General features: G+C 34.2%; 1 pseudogene; it reads left to right on the forward strand.

The window, feature by feature from the left end:
* LOC108362902 (voltage-dependent calcium channel subunit alpha-2/delta-3-like) overlaps positions 1 to 13,844 on the forward strand; it is a 29,060-nt pseudogene extending 15,216 nt beyond the window's left edge.
* The last annotated feature ends 2,732 nt before the right edge of the window (positions 13,845 to 16,576 follow it).

Raw genomic sequence — 16,576 nt, forward strand, 5'->3', positions numbered from 1 at the left:
TTTTCTTTTCTTTTCTTTTCTTTTCTTTTCTTTTCTTTTCTTTTCTTCTTTTCTTTTCTTTTCTTAAATTGCTAACCCAATTTTGCGCTTTCCTTTTGGGAATCTTTGTATTATCAGTTCAGTGTCAATTTCAATATCTAAGGGCCAGTTTCAGTGGCAGTTTAAGCTTAGATTAGCGTTAGCTCGGGCGTTTAAACTAAGTTCAAACCACGACCATGCACTGAAAAACTGGCCCAAAGTGTACGTGTAAAAGTGCTAGACCTATCAGTCTTTTTCATTCATGATACTTCTTCTGAAGTAGCCATACTAGCTAGAAGTGTAGTCAGAATGCGGAAAAGCATATTCGTCGTCCCATTTACCAAGAACTTCTGCTGCTGATTTTAGGTATGGCTTTTCGCTTACCTCATTTGTTCATCGTTCTGACTACACTTTAGCGTTTTTTTGTAGCTTGTAAAATTAGGTAATTGTAGGGCCAGTGCAGGTAAACGTAATACTTTCTTTGATAATTGATACTAGTTGCACAATTTTTAAGGCAGGTATCGCCAATGTGCAGCTAACGAAGGCTTGGAGACAATAAGGGGTGTAGATAAAATTGTAAAGGGCGAGGGAAACGCCCTTATTCCTGATAATATGAACGTTTCAAACGTTCCATGTTTAAATTGGGCGCCGCTTGTATCAACTTACGTCGAGAACACATTTAGTACATTCAAGGCTTTTCTTCGCGAAAATCGAATGAAAATGCTGCCAGAAAACTTCAAAATGCATCTTGTGGTTCAATGTTACTACAACTATACAGATTAAAGTTTTATGAGTTAGAAACTCGAAAGGATAAAATAGTCAAAGATTCAAAGTACAAATTTTTCGTATAATGAAACTAGTTCATAGTTTTTCTCTTTTTACTTATAATATAAACATTTCTAAAATAAATGTATTTTTTGATTGTTCTTCGTATTTTCTGTCTTTTTTTAGTGCCTTTTCCTGCCTTTTCCGCTATTTCGTTCTGCCTTTTTTTGCCTTTTTTGCAACACCTAGTGCCTTTTCCTGCCTTTTTCACTATTTTATTTTGCCTTTTTTATAGGTTTTAGGTCCTAAAAATCCGTTCCCTGATCATAAGACATTATCAGAGTTAAAATTGATTTTGAAAAAATTGTTATTTCACGCAAAGCATGAACCCATAAGTAAACTAGCGCTAGCGAATGATGATGAAATATTTAAAAATATATCTATTCATAGATTTAAAGAAATTTTTAATGAAACACAAGAAAATGAAATCGAAGATTGTCTAGACATACTGTTATATATTCCACCGAAAAGAATAGAAAATGAACAAGAAATTAAAGAATTAATAGAAAGCTACCATGACTCAAAAACAGCAGGCCATTGCGGCATAAGACGATGCACAGGAAAACTCAAACAAAAATATGTGTGAAAAGGCATGCATAAAATGGTTAAAAACCATATTAACAAATGTAAAATCTGTAACGAGGTAAAAATTATTAAATATACAAAAGAAAAGTTGACAATAACAGAGACACCAAATACATCATTTGATGTTGTAATAATAGATACAGTTGGTCCTCTTAGACCATCCAATACATACAGATATATACTAACAATTCAATGCGAACTTACAAAATTTGTAGAAGCGTTTCCTTTGATAACAAAAGACGCAGTGAGTGTAGCAAAAACAATAGTAGAAAAGTTTATTTTAAAATATGGTTGTTTTAGGAAATTAAAAACAAACAAAGGTACTGAATTTACGAACGAATTATTGACAAATATCTGTAAACTAATGAACATAGACATAGTAACATCAACACCATACCATTATGAAACTTTAGGTACAGTTGAAAGAAACCATAGAGTTTTAAATGACTTCTTAATGACAATGGACGGAAAGGATAACTGGAATGAACTATTACCATACTACACATACTCGTACAACACCACTCCACATAGCACGACTCACTATACATCATTTGAATTAGTATATGGTAAATTATGCTCTTTACCTTGTGAAATTATTAAAAGCAAAGAATCATTCTACAATTTAGACAATTATATAAATGAATTCAAAATTAAACTAAGATATGCACATAATCAAGCACAAAAAAAAATTGTTAAAAAATAAACAACATAACTCCAATACACAAAAATATATTAACAAACCAAAATTTAAAACAGGAGACGACGTATATTTAAAATAAGAAAAAAAATTAGATAAACCTTTTAAAGGTCCTTTTAAAATTATATCACAAAACGGATCTAACAGTACTATAATTATGGACAATGTAGAAAAAGAAGCACACAATAATAATCTAATAAAAGCTAGAAATATGTAAAAGTATATAAACGTATGTAAAATTATAATATAAAAATAATTTTGTCAATTATGATACAAAATCTTTTTTTTTTATAGGGTAAGGGTGTTGTGTGTCTACAAATAATTAGTAAGTAAGGTCAGTAATGTAAACACACATGTGACTGCAATATTATATAATAACGTTATTAACAACAACGTTAAGAATGCAAGCAAAAAGAGTTATGACTCATATATATGTCACAAATTGGGCAAAGCGTTAGCGGCCACTTGCTTTGTAGAAACGATCATATTGCAGCTTGCACATGTGAGTCACTTTTGTGAAGACATTTGTAGTGTTGTATTTTCTCAAGACGATGAACTTTGTAGAGCAACTGTGAAACAATTGGTTTCACAATTGATATTTCTCAATATATGAGAAGTCAATATAAATTTAATTAGAGTAAAAGAAAAGCAATGAGACTTTACTACAAGAACATTTAGAAAATGCAAAACTACAAAATAATAAATTATGGAAAAGTATCTTAAAATTGGGAGTGTCTTAGATTTTTAGGAGAAATGTAAAATTTATTGTAAAAGCAGAGTTCATGCACTGAAATAAACAGACTTGTTTTGAACCAAGAATCGGCAGCATTGCCTCGTTTTTTTTAACTTGTCTCATCAATAAAAAATAGGCCTTGAGGCCATCATCCTTTTAGCGTGGCTCGCTTAAAAGCCAAAAGTTAAAAAGACTTAAAAAATAATAATATAAAAAAAATAAACATAACAAGCTCTCGGAAAGGTGAAAATCATATGAGTCAAACTTTCTGAAACGGGCCACTAAAATGAAGTTTTAGAATTTCAAATATGTTTTGGCAGATATTCAAAGATCTATATGTGAAAATTAATGTCTTAAAATATTTTTTTGAAAATTTCAATTTTTCAAAAATTTATTCATAAATGAATTTTTGACCTTCTTTTTATCAATTTTATATATTCCTTGCTATATTTCCGTAAATATTCAATGAAAAATAACCAAATTTTAATGGTGTATTCAGAAAAAGTAGCAGAAACAAAAAAGATATTCATATTGAAAAAATTTTATTTTTTAGTATTATTAAATAATAATAAATTTACCAATAAACAATTGACAATTTAACTGAAAAATTTTACGATCTTATCTGTAAAGTATACACTGACAATTCGTGCAAAAATATTTTAGTGCACTCTATCCCATAACAAAATTATAGTTTAAAAAACTATTTCGTATATTCGTACTGTAATCAGGTATGTAACTTGAGAATACAAATCGCTGCATCTTTTAGGCGCATCAATATTACATAGTTACATCCCGAGCTAATAAAAGGAAGGCAAAAAAGTACGAATGTTTAAACATTATCGTGGATACGCGAAACCACTAGCGACGTTCGAACGCAGCGCCCATAAACCTGGACCCGTTCGTCGTTGCATGCTTACGTTTTAAAAAGCATATAGGTATATTATTATTACATATGTTAATAATTCTTACGATTAATTCTTTATATTAATAATTATTGAAATCTCAGTGCCTAAATTTATTTTCGAAATCATGAGGCTCCTAAATTCTGAGAATCTTGAGTACAGACTAGAGGTGTGCATAAATGATTTGAAATGCTGTTTATAAAATAATAGTTGATACTAATATCACGGCGTATTAACACAAAATGACTAACATGGAACACACTGCTGCCGTTCACTTCACACCCAACTGTTTTACTGCACTCGCTGTGCTGCCCCGTTACTTTGCTCTCTTTAGTGTAAATCAGTATTTGCAGTAAGCAAACAAATACTGTCATTGCAGGAATTATAGTTAGCAGCGACACTACAGTGTTTGTTTTGATGGCGGGCAAGCATTGATTTCACTTTTTTTACTGTCAAGTGAATTTGATTCATTACTGCATTTCTGATATTGTACACCTCTAGTACGCGTCCGTTAAACAAATGAGAATCGCGTATATCAGTGTCACTGCCCACGTAAAAGAAGCGATGGCATTGGTGGCTGCGTTAAAAAATGCATACTGCGCTAGTCTACAGGACAAAACTATTCTTTCGACCCAATATTGTTCGACTGATTTTGATTTTGTACTTTAGCTGAATATAAAAAACATGAGAAGGTGTTGGCGAAACGTTTTCCTAGAGCCAAAACCATCAAGTGGACACACCAGTTTCATTACTACAAACCCTCAGCTTCAAATTGTTTAGAATGTAAGATTTTTTCAAGCCACTCAGAATATGTAATTGTAAAAATATAAAAAAAATCAACGCTGTAATTAAATAACAAAATTAGGAAACGTATTTAATTAAAAAATGTTCCATTCATAAAGTACCAATCATTTATAAGATACTTATGTTGATAAAAAGATAAGCATGCAACGATGAACGGGCCCAGGTTTATAGGCGGTGCGTTCCAACGTCGGTAGTGGTTTCGCGTATCCACGGTAATGTTTAAACATTCGTACTTTTTTATGGGATAGAGTGCACTAAAATATTTTTGCACGAATGGTTAGTGTATACTTTACATATCAAATAAAACACCTCCTTGAGGTAAAATTTTCGAGTGACGAAAACTGAACTAGAAACACAAAATTTATGATATCAATTTCGTGATGAAAATTATACGCATTTTTTAACTGCCTTTGAAACGAACAGAAAATCCTTTTTATTCATACGAATCGTTGCAAAAGTTCTGTTTATTATTTTGTGTTTCTATCAGTAAACGGAATTTCGCAACGCAACGAATAAATAAAAAAAGCATCGGTAGCTACCTGATAAACTCCGTCAATTACCGACCGACTACTTGAAGCGTATTTCATCAATTACTTTCACAAAACAATGTCCTAAGCGGTAGTCATCATCGGCTCTGTCTGCACTACCGGGAGTTACTAAAGTAGTCACTTGCGTAATTTATGGGCGCCCTCTGTTGTAGTTTTTCCCTATCCTGCTTACGACTGGTTCGACTCTGCACTGCACTACCACGGGTTAATAGAGTAGATACTTACCTAGGAGTCGGTGCAGTAGCTGTTCAAACGTACCGATTGACCCCAGCAGTACTGGAGGGGCTGTCTCGCTTTGATTTCGGAATGCTTGCTTACACATTACACATATGCTCTTGCTCTTTATTTGCTTGTGTTACATTGACAACCTTTGAAATTTTATGACGAATGGAGTGAAGTTTCACTTTGTCGTTGCCGTAAAGTGGGGAACAATTTATCTGCCCAGTTAGTAAAGGCAATATCTAGTAGAATATCTCATCATTTTCCATGGCAAGAAAAAAATATTGCACATGATTTAAAAGCAGATTTTGAAAAAAGATTTGCCGATTTGAAGTTATTTAAATCTACGTTTGAATACTTCATAAAACCTTTTTTATGTAACATAATTGAGGATGAATTTGTAATATCCGAAAAACTCCTTTCTAAGAAAATCGAAGAAAATTTGGAGTTTTTGGAATTAAAAGAAGATAAGGCACAGGAAATGCAACATAAAGCTTTGCCATTGCTTGGATTCCGGCAACAATTACCAGATTTAAAATATCCGCTGGTGAAAACAGCTGCGTGACGCACATTAGCTCTGATCCAATACATTTCGTGAAAAATCCTGTAAAACTGTCAAACAGCAAAATTACTCTCTGAAGTGAGAGTAAACAGTGAGTAACAACAAAAAGTACGGGAACAAAAAATCCATTTTTCCTGTTAAAACGTCAACCAGTGATTGCTTGACACTTTTCATGATTTTACCAGAAGAAAAAGTTCGGGTAAAATCTTGCAACTTCATTCTCTACACAACTCTCCAAAAGTCGCTCTCATTTACAGAATTTTGGAGGATTTTGGAGTACGGGAACATTTTTTCTGCAACTTCCTGCAAGTTCGTGTAAAATCCTGTAAGTTCATGGAGTACTGGATCAGAGCTATTTTAAATTTTTTGTTACAACGTATAACTGTGAGTCTTTGTATTCTACAGTGAAATTCGTAAAGTCAGAATACCGTTCACGTCAGTTGCATTCGCGCACCTTATAATTATTAAAAGTTATAAAAACTATAAGCTTTTTGTGTTCGTATACCCAAAAAACTTGCAAAGTAGGGGAAATCGAGAGAGCAAAATACATTTAATTTTGAGGGAAAGCCGCTAATTTCTGCTGGAATAATTTTTGCCAACAGCAATTTGCCAACAAGGAAACAGCTGATCAAAAACAGCTGGTTGAAATTTACGCAAATCCCTAAATTGAATTTGTTGGTTTGGAAGTTAAAATAGTAAAGTGCCACTAATTAAACTTGTAAGAAGTAAGTAGTTATTCGTTTAGTCAGTGAACTGTTTCAGGATAAGACTTCGGGATTTGTTTTATTACGTTTTCAATTTTATAATTTTGAATGTAAACAAAATTTATATCAGCTGTTCGTCTAACTTGCAAGTTTCTGCAAATTTTCTGTTCGCGTACTATTTTGGATATTTATTCCTGTGAGAGAACATATGACATTTCGCCGGAATATCGGTGTTGGACATTTTTTACTGGAGATTTTAAACGAACGTACCTATTGACTAACCAACATTTAACAGAATTGTTACAAACGGCTTTAACTGACGTAAAACCAGATTCAGAAAATTTGGCCAAAGGGATCTTTTGAAGTTGCTTTAAAATCAATCTTACGCACATTAGAATAATAGTAAAATTAATGTTTTTCATTTCTAATAATAATTTTATTTAAAAATAAAATTTTTGTTTTTGTTGTATTTTTTGTGACTCTTTGTAGCTTTTAGAATTTACATGTGGCTCTTTTCGGCCTCGGCCTTGCCCACCCCTGGTATATACATACTTACATCTAGAATTTAGTTGGAACAACACTGTAGTTCAAACACTGTTTGACTGAGTTGTTCTTTTAGTTACAGTTTTATGCTTTATATCGGTTTACCTCTAGGTTCCTTTTTAAAACCGCTCACATACGTATCTATTTTATGAAAAATTTTTGGTATTATCCTTTCTTAAAATTGCGACACATTTACTAGGCTCGACTTCAAAATTCATTTAGTATTCATCACATTAAACATTTGACTATATTTTCTTTTCCCTCCAGTACAACCAGTCGGGCGAAGGCAGTCAATGTAATCAAGCCATTATGCTCATTACCGAGAGTACATCTGAAACCCATAGCGACATAATCAAGCAATATAATTGGCCTCATATGCCCGTACGAATTTTTACATATTTGATCGGTTCCGATTCGAGTATTCGCAGCAACTTGCATGAAATGGCCTGCTCCAACAAAGGATTCTTTGTGCAAATCAATGATATGGAGGATGCTCGCAAGAAAGTTATCGATTATGCACTAGTTATGGCACGGCCCATGATTATGTATCAGGCCGATCATCCAGTACATTGGAGTCCAGTTTTCGTCGCCGGCAAGACAGGTGGTTTGGCACGTGACTCCGACTACCAGCGACGGCTGGTGACGACAGTTTCAACTCCGGTCTTCTATAGACGAAACCATTCGGTGCGTGTGGCTAATTTACTCGGTGTTGTAGGCACCGATGTGCCCATCGAGGAGATACGAAAAATGATACCGCAACATAAATTGGGGCCGAATGGATATTCGTTTATCGTTGATAACAATGAACGTGTACTGTATCATCCAGATTTGCGTCCTATGAGTGATGGTAATCAATATATTGATCAGTTGCGGCCGCGGTACACGTCGGTCGACATAACGTAGTTGGAACTGCCGGAAACCGAAGTGGGCAATGAGCATGAAATTGTCGAAATGAATAAGAGATGTAAGTAGAGAGAGAAAACGCTGAACTCATTTTAATAAGCGGTGAGATTTAAAACGACTTTTATACGTCTACAGATGCGCAATGACATGCTTATGCCCAAAGAAGGTGAAACCGAATTCACTGTATTCAACCACTTTGATGGTATGAAACGTGTAACGGCGCGTACGCAAAGGTAAAGGTTATTTACCAAATCTATCTACTTTAGATCACCAAGACAAATTAGACTAATATTCAATCTACACATTGCAGGTATTTTTATGGACCTATTGAAGACACGCCATTCACTTTAGCTGTTGTACTCCCTGAAAAATATGGAAGCCATGAATTAGTCTCCCAACAAGAAATACGGCACTCCCGCCGAAATGGTAAAGGAGTTCGATATCATAAAAATCGTGGCAATAATATTCATATATCTTCATCTTTTCGCACAGTGACAGAATACTTCAAAGGAGATAATTGGCGCGTACACCCCGATTGGGTGTATTGTGAGTACAACAGTGTTAGTGATTTAGAGAAAGAGCGTGAAAGCTCGGGCGAATATCTGTCAGCCTCTCGGGAACAAGAATTAAGTTTTGGCTCACCCGAAGAGCAGGTGTTACATTTCTTGGGTCGTGCAGGTCGGCCAGGCTGGAAGTGGATGTCGGTAAGCAAGTTGAATAATAAGGCCATTTGTTCGAAGAAAGCGCAACGAACCTCTGAAACTCAATCAAAAACATTTCATTATTAAACACACCAAACTTTTGTTTTTAACCACCAAATTTCTTTTTCTCTGCAGGTGCGCCCAAAGCCACCGCAACCACACCACGCCATGCATGGACCTGTCGGCCATTTTGCCCAACATCTAAATAATGTTCAAGGATCTCGCAAAGCTGAACCATACTTTTGCGATCGAACCTTAGTACAGAGTTTGGTGCGTGATGCTATGGTAACCGATGGTCTGGACCGAAATTCAACTGTAACTTCAACTGGCAAAGAAGATAAACAGTATGTGTCCGGGGAACATGCTGTGCGGGAGCAAGAACTCTCGCGCGTTAACATTGTTATTTTAATATCTTTTTTTCATTTTACTCTGCACAATGCAAACAAGAGATAACAATAATGGTGGGAATAAGAGCAAACACATTTCTCTTAATTATAGTTGGTCGTGAACACTTTTTGAACACCACTTATAATAATATTATATTATATTATAATATTCACTACTCGCAAATTCCTATTAGCTTTGAAAATACCGCTAAGAAAATAATGAGCTCATGCACATTCTTCTCACGGTCTTTAATTTAAACCTCCAACTCTGTCATAATATTTTAGTAATTTTAATACCAATTCTCGCTCAACCTCTTACCGAAGAATATTCAATACAGCACTAACATTAAATTGGCAAGTTGAGCTAAAAGAAAAATATACTGTATTTCAAATTTCTCGTTTGAGTTAATATATTTTAACCACAATTTTTTCCAGCATCTTTGGGGGGGACATCGCCCCCCTCACCCCACCCCTGTATCCACCACTGCATACCCATTGTGAGATTTACATGCTTTCTTATTCTATAAATAATCTTGGGCATGCCTAAAAAAATGAAATGAAATTATTAAAAAAAAAATTTAATTTGTTTTCAAATTTCTCGTTTGAGGTAATATATTTTAACCGACATTTTTTTCTAGCATATTTGGGGGGGGGAAGGGGGAGGTCGCCCCATCACCCCTCCCCTGTATCCGCCAGTGTTGGTATCCCTGCGAAGCTTACACTTACAATATGAAAACAACCGCTCAGGCACACTTTTTACAAAAGCGTAAAAGTATGGTGACTAGTCTTGGGTTCTTGCGGTTTTTCCAAATTTGAAAACTCAAACAAATTATTTTTGCAGTAAAATTAAATTAACATTACTTGCGATTTATAGACGAAGGTTTTTCGCCCAACATTTTAACTGTAGGATTGTTTTTAACTTAGCTAGAAAAGTTATCATGCGTTGGTTAGATTAGGTGAAGAGAGACTCTGTGTTTCTAATTGGTGTCAGCTAGCGGGAAGAAGGAACGACTTACGTATATGTTAAACTCGGACAAAATATTTTATCAGGAAGAGAAAGGCGACCACTTACAGCTGGTGTCTGCGCAATTAATCTGGTAATGTTTTGTTGTTATTATGGATTAGGTAGAAAAATACCGATTGGTACTAACCGCTCTAGAGCACCCCTTTCTCGTTTTGATTGATTCCAAAATCACTTGGATTAGATATTAAGTTTATTTCCATACTTAATAATTCTAATCGATATTTAAAATTAGCAGACCCTGCTATTGTCAATGAAATCGAATGCTTTGTACTGCATGCGCTCCACGTTGTTTATAATGACTTTTGCTAAAATTTCAAAATCAAAAGTTATCAAAACAAGTTCTATGGGACTGAGATATATTATTTTCTAATTTTAGTCCATTTGTAAAAGCGTGGTACATTAAAAGAACAGAAGACTATGCAAGCAAAATGTTGTTTGCTCACATTTAGTATATGCCCACATATGTACATACATACATATAGCAGCAATTAATTTCATTTAAAGAAATGGCGTGTCGTCCATTTCCGCTGTAGCGTATGTAGTGCATATTTTTAACTTCTTCTGGCGAGGCGTCATCTATCTCTAGAGTTTTTCTAATTGTATGTCTTTGAGATGATACCTACGACGAGGTTGATATCTAGACTAGCTTTGACATAAATACCTTTTATAGTATGGTAGTCTGGATATACAACATTGCAAGTTGATAAAAGCGTTGTAAAAATATTAAAAACAAGTGAATTTTTTGTGTAATTTTTAAGAGGTGAAAAAGTAATTATGTCATAACTTTTGAAGCACACCATATACTGGTTTGAAATTTGGTGGGCAATTAGTACTTATGTGTACACTTAATTTGTAGTAGGTAACTAAAGTGTGCCCCAAAAAAATAACAAAATGACAAGTAACTCAAATTTTGTAACTCAACTTTTCACAATTTTGAAAACTATCTCTAGAAGTGTGTAAAACCCTGATTTACTACTTTTAATGATGCTACCTTCGTGTAGTCAGAATATTTCGAGCGTGATATCAAATGTTCTGATAGTTGCTCTTACTTAAATGTGAAGCCAATCGCAATCCCAATTAAGTGAGTTCAACTTTCAAAAACTTTGCTCAAAAATTTACAACTTGCACAGCGTAATTCGAAGCCAGGGTATTATTTTGTTTTCTATTTCAGCGATCTAAATGTTTATCTTCGTCGAACTTTTGAAGCACTTGATGAAAATGAATTACACTTATATTTATCGATTTATTAAGAGATTACGAATATAATCATATATAAAACATAGGTGTGCCCACAAATTAGAAAGTTAAACTGTTTTGAAAGTGTTCCTGTTTTTTAGATTTGCTCATATAGATTGTATCGGAGCCCCCGTATAGGTGCCTTTTTCTGTAACTGCACATATAAAATTTTATTGGTTAATAACCGAATCAATAATATTTCCATTTAACGCACATTGCTACGCATCTTTCAAAATTATTTCAAAACCACAAGGTTACGTGGAAAATTTTTGTCGAGACAGATAAGGTTTTTTTTTGTAGTCACTTACATGTTTCAAGAATGTTAGGATGAATGTTTATTTAACATCGCCTCTTGTAATCATTGAAATCCAATTTAATCACTAACACCTAAGGCTTGAATGCGACATTGAAAATGGTCTGATTTTCAATGATGAAGAAAATGAAGATTTGGTTTGATTAAAGTTTTAGCTTTGCTCTTTTTTCTTTCATTCACGTATATTTACATACGTATGTACATAGATTTGTGGTGGAAAGCAGTAATCACTTAAGTCAAAAGGGGACTTAAGTAGTACATATAATGCTCCCTTAGCAATGTTTGTTTGTGCTTGTACCTCCTACTATTCAAATAAAAATGTTAATGGTGGCTTAGAGTCTGTGACGGTTACAGGGGGGTGAGAGGGGGCCATTTATAGATTTAATATACAAACTAGCTTATACCCGCGGGTTTCACCCCACGTTTTTATAAAACTGAAAAATAATTTAATGATGTTATATTTTATTTCTGTGCCCATTTCGTTATAGATCGTTATTTTTTAAGCGGGTTAAGGTATTTAGGCCGTTTAAAACTATGAAATTATAAAACCTCGTCGCGCGCTTGGCATACGAAAGATATAAGTCCCTCAAAGTTTACCTTAAAATGGTTTCAGGGATACGACGCGTGAACGTGTAACCTTCTTGGAGATGCCACGGCGGGTTCTAATATTTCCAACTCAAATTTAGTAACCTGGCCTTTATAAAATACCACTTCTCATTACTGTAGCAAATGCCTCAAGAGTTATGTATGCATAATGAGAGCTCTAGATTATAAGGCCGAACCCGGCTCTCCCTTTTCCATTAAATGAAATTTTTTCTGTCAGTAGGCACTTATAAAATAAACCTCCATAAGAAATTTAAAATAATTCCAGATATTTTCTATCCTTCCAGAGATATGTATTAAGAAATTTTTAGTATAAATGGGAGGCGACATGCCTCCTTTTTTAATAACTCACACTTTTCCATGAGCAATTGATACATTTTGTATACACAACTCCATAAAAAGTTCCAGTATTCTTCCACAAACACTTCCAGGGATATGTGGCAAGAAAAAGTCAATTTGTACAGGAAGTACTATGGCCCTTTTTCTTATAACCCTAATATTATTCCATGAATTTCGAATTGATTTTACATACCCCAGTACCAAGTCGCAGTACTCTACAATGAACACCTCTAGAGATATGCAGTATAAAACAGTCAATTTGTACGGGAGGTACCATGTCCNAATGATACCGCAACATAAATTGGGGCCGAATGGATATTCGTTTATCGTTGATAACAATGAACGTGTACTGTATCATCCAGATTTGCGTCCTATGAGTGATGGTAATCAATATATTGATCAGTTGCGGCCGCGGTACACGTCGGTCGACATAACGTAGTTGGAACTGCCGGAAACCGAAGTGGGCAATGAGCATGAAATTGTCGAAATGAATAAGANGTGCAATTGCGAGAGAGAAATGCCAAAGCGCATATAAAAATATGTAAACAGTGCAGAGAAATGTGTTAATTTTAATATTACATGGCCCAATTTTGCAGGAATCAATAAATATACAAAGATTGATTAATTAGGAATACGTAGCAATAATTTTGGACATGTAGCCATTTAGATAAGTACGATTTTTAGCACATGAAAAACTGGATGTGTTAACAGTGTTTGCAATTTCATGAAGACCAAAAGGAAGGTGTGCAGCAAAGTGAATTTTGGGACTCGCCATTGTAAAAAGCCATGCAGAGTGCCATGCAGAGTGCATATTTATATTTATGGACGGTAGCCAACCACCATAAACTCCACAGTTGTTAACTCCACAGCTTTTATTTGATGACTTTTGTACCATTTCCGAGAGGATGCTTGAGTGTGGCTTCTTTGGAAATAATTATTCTATGTAAGTAAAACATAATTCAAGCTGAGCTTTTAAATTTATAATAATTTGGANGTTGAATAATAAGGCCATTTGTTCGAAGAAAGCGCAACGAACCTCTGAAACTCAATCAAAAACATTTCATTATTAAACACACCAAACTTTTGTTTTTAACCACCAAATTTCTTTTTCTCTGCAGGTGCGCCCAAAGCCACCGCAACCACACCACGCCATGCATGGTNTATACCTACTAGAACTCACCAAAGAAATGCCAACATAGTTCCATGTAGAATCAAGCATGTAAATAGTCTTGTTTATTTTATTAGAGTATGTATAAGTATAATTACAATTATATGTGTACAGATTTGCATTTATACATTATACATATTAGTTAAAAATTNAAGAATATTCAATACAGCACTAACATTAAATTGGCAAGTTGAGCTAAAAGAAAAATATACTGTATTTCAAATTTCTCGTTTGAGTTAATATATTTTAACCACAATTTTTTCCAGCATCTTTGGGGGGGACATCGCCCCCCTCACCCCACCCCTGTATCCACCACTGCATACCCATTGTGAGATTTACATGCTTTCTTATTCTATAAATAATCTTGGGCATGCCTAAAAAAATGAAATGAAATTATTAAAAAAAAAATTTAATTTGTTTTCAAATTTCTCGTTTGAGGTAATATATTTTAACCGACATTTTTTTCTAGCATATTTGGGGGGGGGAAGGGGGAGGTCGCCCCATCACCCCTCCCCTGTATCCGCCAGTGTTGGTATCCCTGCGAAGCTTACACTTACAATATGAAAACAACCGCTCAGGCACACTTTTTACAAAAGCGTAAAAGTATGGTGACTAGTCTTGGGTTCTTGCGGTTTTTCCAAATTTGAAAACTCAAACAAATTATTTTTGCAGTAAAATTAAATTAACATTACTTGCGATTTATAGACGAAGGTTTTTCGCCCAACATTTTAACTGTAGGATTGTTTTTAACTTAGCTAGAAAAGTTATCATGCGTTGGTTAGATTAGGTGAAGAGAGACTCTGTGTTTCTAATTGGTGTCAGCTAGCGGGAAGAAGGAACGACTTACGTATATGTTAAACTCGGACAAAATATTTTATCAGGAAGAGAAAGGCGACCACTTACAGCTGGTGTCTGCGCAATTAATCTGGTAATGTTTTGTTGTTATTATGGATTAGGTAGAAAAATACCGATTGGTACTAACCGCTCTAGAGCACCCCTTTCTCGTTTTGATTGATTCCAAAATCACTTGGATTAGATATTAAGTTTATTTCCATACTTAATAATTCTAATCGATATTTAAAATTAGCAGACCCTGCTATTGTCAATGAAATCGAATGCTTTGTACTGCATGCGCTCCACGTTGTTTATAATGACTTTTGCTAAAATTTCAAAATCAAAAGTTATCAAAACAAGTTCTATGGGACTGAGATATATTATTTTCTAATTTTAGTCCATTTGTAAAAGCGTGGTACATTAAAAGAACAGAAGACTATGCAAGCAAAATGTTGTTTGCTCACATTTAGTATATGCCCACATATGTACATACATACATATAGCAGCAATTAATTTCATTTAAAGAAATGGCGTGTCGTCCATTTCCGCTGTAGCGTATGTAGTGCATATTTTTAACTTCTTCTGGCGAGGCGTCATCTATCTCTAGAGTTTTTCTAATTGTATGTCTTTGAGATGATACCTACGACGAGGTTGATATCTAGACTAGCTTTGACATAAATACCTTTTATAGTATGGTAGTCTGGATATACAACATTGCAAGTTGATAAAAGCGTTGTAAAAATATTAAAAACAAGTGAATTTTTTGTGTAATTTTTAAGAGGTGAAAAAGTAATTATGTCATAACTTTTGAAGCACACCATATACTGGTTTGAAATTTGGTGGGCAATTAGTACTTATGTGTACACTTAATTTGTAGTAGGTAACTAAAGTGTGCCCCAAAAAAATAACAAAATGACAAGTAACTCAAATTTTGTAACTCAACTTTTCACAATTTTGAAAACTATCTCTAGAAGTGTGTAAAACCCTGATTTACTACTTTTAATGATGCTACCTTCGTGTAGTCAGAATATTTCGAGCGTGATATCAAATGTTCTGATAGTTGCTCTTACTTAAATGTGAAGCCAATCGCAATCCCAATTAAGTGAGTTCAACTTTCAAAAACTTTGCTCAAAAATTTACAACTTGCACAGCGTAATTCGAAGCCAGGGTATTATTTTGTTTTCTATTTCAGCGATCTAAATGTTTATCTTCGTCGAACTTTTGAAGCACTTGATGAAAATGAATTACACTTATATTTATCGATTTATTAAGAGATTACGAATATAATCATATATAAAACATAGGTGTGCCCACAAATTAGAAAGTTAAACTGTTTTGAAAGTGTTCCTGTTTTTTAGATTTGCTCATATAGATTGTATCGGAGCCCCCGTATAGGTGCCTTTTTCTGTAACTGCACATATAAAATTTTATTGGTTAATAACCGAATCAATAATATTTCCATTTAACGCACATTGCTACGCATCTTTCAAAATTATTTCAAAACCACAAGGTTACGTGGAAAATTTTTGTCGAGACAGATAAGGTTTTTTTTTGTAGTCACTTACATGTTTCAAGAATGTTAGGATGAATGTTTATTTAACATCGCCTCTTGTAATCATTGAAATCCAATTTAATCACTAACACCTAAGGCTTGAATGCGACATTGAAAATGGTCTGATTTTCAATGATGAAGAAAATGAAGATTTGGTTTGATTAAAGTTTTAGCTTTGCTCTTTTTTCTTTCATTCACGTATATTTACATACGTATGTACATAGATTTGTGGTGGAAAGCAGTAATCACTTAAGTCAAAAGGGGACTTAAGTAGTACATATAATGCTCCCTTAGCAATGTTTGTTTGTGCTTGTACCTCCTACTATTCAAATAAAAATGTTAATGGTGGCTTAGAGTCTGTGACGGTTACAGGGGGG

The sequence above is a fragment of the Rhagoletis zephyria genome, unplaced genomic scaffold (genome assembly GCF_001687245.7).
Source record: "Rhagoletis zephyria isolate East Lansing unplaced genomic scaffold, Rhagoletis_zephyria_1.1 Rzeph_scaffold_01138, whole genome shotgun sequence".
NCBI classification, from domain to species: Eukaryota; Metazoa; Arthropoda; class Insecta; order Diptera; family Tephritidae; genus Rhagoletis; species Rhagoletis zephyria.